The sequence below is a fragment of the Mytilus trossulus genome, unplaced genomic scaffold (assembly GCF_036588685.1).
Source record: "Mytilus trossulus isolate FHL-02 unplaced genomic scaffold, PNRI_Mtr1.1.1.hap1 h1tg000933l__unscaffolded, whole genome shotgun sequence".
Classification (NCBI taxonomy): Eukaryota; Metazoa; Mollusca; class Bivalvia; order Mytilida; family Mytilidae; genus Mytilus; species Mytilus trossulus.
Window position 1 is genome coordinate 7,501 of NW_026963559.1, and position 7,500 is coordinate 15,000.

Below are 7,500 nucleotides of genomic sequence, written 5' to 3' on the forward strand. Positions count from 1 at the left end.
GACCCGATAGCGGGCTACCGCGGGTAAAGGGACGTGGACGGCCGTGCTAGCGGGCTACCGCGGGTCTCATCGTACGTGGTCGACCCGATAGCGAGCTACCGCGGGTAAAGGGACGTGGACGGCCGTGCTAGCGGGCTACCGCGGGTCTCATCGTACGTGGTCGACCCGATAGCGGGCTATCGCGGGTAAAGGGACGTGGACGGCCGTGCTAGCGGGCTACCGCGGGTCTCATCGTACGTGGTCGACCCGATAGCGGGCTATCGCAGGTAAAGGGACGTCGACGGCCGTGCTAGCGGGCTACCGCGGATATCATCGTACGCGGTCGACCCGATAGCGGGCTACCGCGGGTAAAGGGACGTGGACGGCCGTGCTAGCGGGCTACCGCGGGTCTCATCGTACGTGGTCGACCCGATAGCGGGCTACCGCGGGTAAAGGGACGTGGACGGCCGTGCTAGCGGGCTACCGCGGGTCTCATCGTACGTGGTCGACCCGATAGCGGGCTACCGCGGGTAAAGGGACGTGGACGGCCGTGCTAGCGGGCTACCGCGGGTCTCATCGTACGCGGTCGACCCGATAGCGGGCTACCGCGGGTAAAGGGACGTGGACGGCCGTGCTAGCGGGCTACCGCGGGTCTCATCGTACGTGGTCGACCCGATAGCGAGCTACCGCGGGTAAAGGGACGTGGACGGCCGTGCTAGCGGGCTACCGCGGGTCTCATCGTACGTGGTCGACCCGATAGCGGGCTATCGCGGGTAAAGGGACGTGGACGGCCGTGCTAGCGGGCTACCGCGGGTCTCATCGTACGTGGTCGACCCGATAGCGAGCTTCCGCGGGTAAAGGGACGTGGACGGCCGTGCTAGCGGGCTACCGCGGGTCTCATCGTACGTGGTCGACCCGATAGCGAGCTACCGCGGGTAAAGGGACGTGGACGGCCTCGGTAGCGAGCTACCGCGGGTATCATCGTACGTGGTCGACCCGATAGCGGGCTATCGCAGGTAAAGGGACGTGGACGGCCGTGCTAGCGGGCTACCGCGGGTCTCATCGTACGTGGTCGACCCGATAGCGAGCTACCGCGGGTAAAGGGACGTGGACGGCCCCGGTAGCGAGCTACCGCGGGTAAAGGGACGTGGACGGCCGTGCTAACGGGCTACCGCGGGTATCATCGTACGTGGTCGACCCGATAGCGGGCTACGGCAGGCAAAGGAACGTCGACGGCCTCGGTAGCCAGCTACCGCGGGTAAGGAGGGACGTGGTCGACCCGATAGCGGGCTACGGCCGGCAAAGGATCATCGACGGCCTCGGTAGCGAGCTACCGCGGGTAAGAAGGGGACGTGGTCGACCCGATAGCGGGCTATCGCAGGCAAAGGAACGTCGACGGCCTCGGTAGCCAGCTACCGCGGGTAAGGAGGGACGTGGTCGACCCGATAGCGGGCTACGGCAGGCAAAGGTACGTCGACGGCCTCGGTAGCCAGCTACCGCGGGTAAGGAGGGACGTGGTCGACCCGATAGCGGTCTACCGCAGGCAAAGGTACGTCGACGGCCTCGGTAGCCAGCTACCGCGGGTAAGGAGGGACGTGGTCGACCCGATAGCGGGCTACCGCCGGCAAAGGTACGTCGACGGCCTCGGTAGCGAGCTACCGCGGGTAAGAAGGGGACGTGGTCGACCCGATAGCGGGCTATCGCAGGCAAAGGAACGTCGACGGCCTCGGTAGCCAGCTACCGCGGGTAAGGAGGGACGTGGTCGACCCGATAGCGGGCTACGGCAGGCAAAGGTACGTCGACGGCCTCGGTAGCCAGCTACCGCGGGTAAGGAGGGACGTGGTCGACCCGATAGCGGTCTACCGCAGGCAAAGGTACGTCGACGGCCTCGGTAGCCAGCTACCGCGGGTAAGGAGGGACGTGGTCGACCCGATAGCGGGCTACCGCAGGCAAAGGTACGTCGACGGCCTCGGTAGCCAGCTACCGCGGGTAAGGAGGGACGTGGTCGACCCGATAGCGGGCTACCGCAGGCAAAGGTACGTCGACGGCCTCGGTAGCCAGCTACCGCGGGTAAGGAGGGACGTGGTCGACCTGATAGCGGTCTACCGCAGGTAAAGGTACGTCGACGGCCTCGGTAGCCAGCTACCGCGGGTAAGAAGGGGACGTGGTCGACCTGTCAGCGGGCTACCACGAGAAAGGTACGTGGACGGACGGCCTGTTAGCGGGCTACCACGAGGAAGGTACGTGGACGGCCTGTTAGCGGGCTACCACGAGGAAGGTACGTGGACGGCCTGTTAGAGGGGTACCACGGGCTTATGCGGGGTCTTCACGTATCTACCTACCCGCGGTAGCCCGGTAAAGGCCGACCACGTACCTTTGCCTGCGGTAGAGACCCGTGATCGCCCGGTACCAGACGGGTACCACGGGCTTATGCGGGTCTTCACGTATCTACCTACCCGCGGTAGCCCGGTAAAGGCCGACCACGTACCTTTGCCTGCGGTAGAGACCCGTGATCGCCCGGTACCAGACGGGTACCACGGGCTTATGCGGGTCTTCACGTATCTACCTACCCGCGGTAGCCCGGTAAAGGCCGACCACGTACCTTTGCCTGCGGTAGAGACCCGTGATCGCCCTCGGTACCAGACGGGTACCACGGGCTTATGCGGGTCTTCACGTATCTACCTACCCGCGGTAGCCCGGTAAAGGCCGACCACGTACCTTTGCCTGCGGTAGAGACCCGTGATCGCCCGGTACCAGACGGGTACCACGGGCTTATGCGGGGTCTTCACGTATCTACCTACCCGCGGTAGCCCGGTAAAGGCCGACCACGTACCTTTGCCTGCGGTAGAGACCCGTGATCGCCCGGTACCAGACGGGTACCACGGGCTTATGCGGGGTCTTCACGTATCTACCTACCCGCGGTAGCCCGGTAAAGGCCGACCACGTACCTTTGCCTGCGGTAGAGACCCGTGATCGCCCGGTACCAGACGGGTACCACGGGCTTATGCGGGGTCTTCACGTATCTACCTACCCGCGGTAGCCCGGTAAAGGCCGACCACGTACCTTTGCCTGCGGTAGAGACCCGTGATCGCCCGGTACCAGACGGGTACCACGGGCTTATGCGGGTCTTCACGTATCTACCTACCCGCGGTAGCCCGGTAAAGGCCGACCACGTACCTTTGCCTGCGGTAGAGACCCGTGATCGCCCGGTACCAGACAGGCCGACCACGTACCTACACGTATCGAGGAATAATGCCAGCCTGGGTCCTGACACGGCCTAAGTAACAGGCTAGGGTTAGGGTTAGGGTTAGGGTTAGGGTTAGGGTTAGGGTTAGGGTTAGGGTTAGGGTTAGGGTTAGGGTTAGGGTTAGGGTTAGGGTTAGGGTTAGGGTTAGGGTTAGGGTTAGGGTTAGGGTTAGGGTTAGGGTTAGGCATCGTCAAGAGGCGGCTTAGGGTTAGGGTGTACGATGCCTGCCTTCGTTACGTTACGTTACATGAAATGTGATCGTTTCATCGAGAGACCTGCTGTACTATTCTTACGTGCGGCTTCCCGATGAAAAATTGTCAACCTGTAACACTTTTTGACTAGGCTATGGCTTTGGCTGGCCGCCGATGGTCGAGAGACCCGCGGTAACCTGTCCGCGTCTAACGTGCGACATCCCGATGAAAATCTCACCCACGTAAAAAATATTTACCGAGGGTATTGTTTGCCGGCCTGAATGGTCGAGAGACCCGCGGTAGCTCGCCTGCGTCTAACGTGCGGCTTCCCGATGAAAATGTAACCCACGTGAAATTTTTTTACCGACGGTATAGTTTGAAGGTCTCGATGGTCGAGAGACCCGCGGTAGCCTGTCCGCATCTAACGTGCGGCTTCCCGATGAAAATTTCACCCTTCTAAAAAATTGTTACCGAGGGTATAGTTTGACGGCCTCGATGGTCGAGAGACCCGCGGTAGCCTGCCTGCGTCTTACGTGCGGCTTCCCGATGAAAATTTCACCCTTGTAAAAATTTTTTACCGAGGGTATAGTTTGAAGGCCTCGATGGTCGAGAGACCCGCGGTAGCCTGTCCGCATCTAACGTGCGGCTTTCCGATGAACCTTTCAGCCTTGTAAAATTTTTTTTACCGAGGGTACAGTCAGACGGCTTCGATGGATGGTCGAGAGACCCGCGGTAGCCTGCCTGCGTCTAACGTACGGCTTCTCGATGAACAGTTCAGCCTTGTAAAATTTTTTTTACCGAGGGTACAGTCAGACGGCTTCGATGGATGGTCGAGAGACCCGCGGTAGCCTGTCCGCATCTAACGTGCGGCTTTCCGATGAACCTTTCAGCCTTGTAAAATTTTTTTACCGAGGGTACAGTCAGACGGCTTCGATGGATGGTCGAGAGACCCGCGGTAGCCTGCCTCGTCTAACGTGCGGCTTTCCGATGAACATTTCAGCCTTGTAAAAATTTTTTACCGAGGGTACAGTTAGACGGCTTCGATGGTCGAGAGACCCGCGGTAGTCTGCCTGCGTCTAACGGACGGCTTCCCGATGAACATTTCAGCCTTGTAAATTTTTTTTACCGAGGGTACAGTTAGACGGCTTCGATGGTCGAGAGACCCGCGGTAGCCTGCCTGCGTCTAACGTACGGCTTCTCGATGAACATTTCAGCCTTGTAAAATTTTTTTTACCGAGGGTACAGTCAGACGGCTTCGATGGATGGTCGAGAGACCCGCGGTAGCCTGCCTGCGTCTAACGTACGGCTTCTCGATGAACAGTTCACCCTTGTAAAAAATTTTTACCGAGGGTATAGTTTGAAGGCTTCGATGGTCGAGAGACCCGCGGTAGCCTGCCTGCGTCTAACGTACGGCTTCTCGATGAACATTTCAGCCTTGTAAAATTTTTTTTACCGAGGGTACAGTCAGACGGCTTCGATGGATGGTCGAGAGACCCGCGGTAGCCTGCCTGCGTCTAACGTACGGCTTCTCGATGAACAGTTCACCCTTGTAAAAAATTTTTACCGAGGGTATAGTTTGAAGGCTTCGATGGTCGAGAGACCCGCGGTAGCCTGCCTGCGTCTAACGTACGGCTTCTCGATGAACAGTTCACCCTTGTAAAAAATTTTTACCGAGGGTATAGTTTGAAGGCTTCGATGGTCGAGAGACCCGCGGTAGCCTGCCTGCGTCTAACGTACGGCTTCTCGATGAAAATTTCACCCTTGTAAAAAAATTTTACCGAGGGTATAGTTTGAAGGCTTCGATGGTCGAGAGACCCGCGGTAGCCTGCCTGCGTCTAACGTACGGCTTCTCGATGAACATTTCAGCCTTGTAAAATTTTTTTTACCGAGGGTACAGTCAGACGGCTTCGATGGATGGTCGAGAGACCCGCGGTAGCCTGCCTGCGTCTAACGTACGGCTTCTCGATGAACAGTTCACCCTTGTAAAAAATTTTTACCGAGGGTATAGTTTGAAGGCTTCGATGGTCGAGAGACCCGCGGTAGCCTGCCTGCGTCTAACGTACGGCTTCTCGATGAAAATTTCACCCTTGTAAAAAAATTTTACCGAGGGTATAGTTTGAAGGCTTCGATGGTCGAGAGACCCGCGGTAGCCTGCCTGCGTCTAACGTACGGCTTCTCGATGAACATTTCAGCCTTGTAAAATTTTTTTTACCGAGGGTACAGTCAGACGGCTTCGATGGATGGTCGAGAGACCCGCGGTAGCCTGCCTGCGTCTAACGTACGGCTTCTCGATGAACAGTTCAGCCTTGTAAATTTTTTTTACCGAGGGTATAGTTAGACGGCCTCGATGGTCGAGAGACCCGCAGTAGCTGGCCTGCGTCTAACGTACGGCTTCCCGATGAAAATTTCAGCCTTGTAATTTTTTTTTTACCGAGGGTATAGTCAGACGGCCTCGATGGTCGAGAGACCCGCGGTAGCCTGTCCGCGTCTAACGTGCGGCTTCCCGATGAAAATTTCACCCTCGTAATTTTTTTTTACCGAGGGTATAGTTAGACGGCCTCGATGGTCGAGAGACCCGCGGTAGCCTGTCCGCGTCTAACGTGCGACACCACGATGAACATTTCACCCTCGTAAAATTTTTTTACCGAGGGTATACTTTGCCGGCCTGGACGATCGAGAGACCCGCAGTAGCTGGCCTGCGTCTAACGTACGGCTTCCCGATGAAAATTTCAGCCTTGTAATTTTTTTTTTTACCGAGGGTATAGTCAGACGGCCTCGATGGTCGAGAGACCCGCGGTAGCCTGTCCGCGTCTAACGTGCGGCTTCCCGATGAAAATTTCACCCTCGTAATTTTTTTTTACCGAGGGTATAGTTAGACGGCCTCGATGGTCGAGAGACCCGCGGTAGCCTGTCCGCGTCTAACGTGCGACCCCACGATGAACATTTCACCCTCGTAAAATTTTTTTACCGAGGGTATACTTTGCCGGCCTGGACGATCGAGAGACCCGCGGTAGCCTGTCCGCGTCTAACGTGCGACCCCACGATGAACATTTCACCCTCGTAAAATTTTTTTACCGAGGGTATAGTTTGCCGGCCTGGACGATCGAGAGACCCGCGGTAGCCTGTCCGCGTCTAACGTGCGACCCCACGATGAACATTTCACCCTCGTAAAAATTTTTTACCGAGGGTATACTTTGCCGGCCTGGACGATCGAGAGACCCGCGGTAGCCTGTCCGCGTCTAACGTGCGACCCCACGATGAACATTTCACCCTCGTAAAAAATTTTTACCGAGGGTATACTTTGCCGGCCTGGACGATCGAGAGACCCGCGGTAGCCTGTCCGCGTCTAACGTGCGACACCACGATGAACATTTCACCCTCGTAAAAAATTTTTACCGAGGGTATAGTTTGCCGGCCTGGACGATCGAGAGACCCGCGGTAGCCTGTCCGCGTCTAACGTGCGACCCACACGATGAAAATTTCACCCTCGTAAAAATTTTTACCGAGGGTATAGTTTGCCGGCCTGGACGATCGAGAGACCCGCGGTAGCCTGTCCGCGTCTAACGTGCGACCCCACGATGAACATTTCACCCTCGTAAATTTTTTTACCGAGGGTATAGTTTGCCGGCCTGGACGATCGAGAGACCCGCGGTAGCCTGTCCGCGTCTAACGTGCGACCCCCACGATGAACATTTCACCCTCGTAAAATTTTTTTACCGAGGGTATAGTTTGCCGGCCTGGACGATCGAGAGACCCGCGGTAGCCTGTCCGCGTCTAACGTGCGACCCCCACGATGAACATTTCACCCTCGTAAAATTTTTTACCGAGGGTATAGTTTGCCGGCCTGGACGATCGAGAGACCCGCGGTAGCCTGTCCGCGTCTAACGTGCGACCCACACGATGAACATTTCACCCTCGTAAATTTTTTTACCGAGGGTATAGTTTGCCGGCCTGGACGATCGAGAGACCCGCGGTAGCCTGTCCGCGTCTAACGTGCGACCCCACGATGAACATTTCACCCTCGTAAAAATTTTTACGAGGGTATACTTTGCCGGCCTGGACGATCGAGAGACCCGCGGTAGC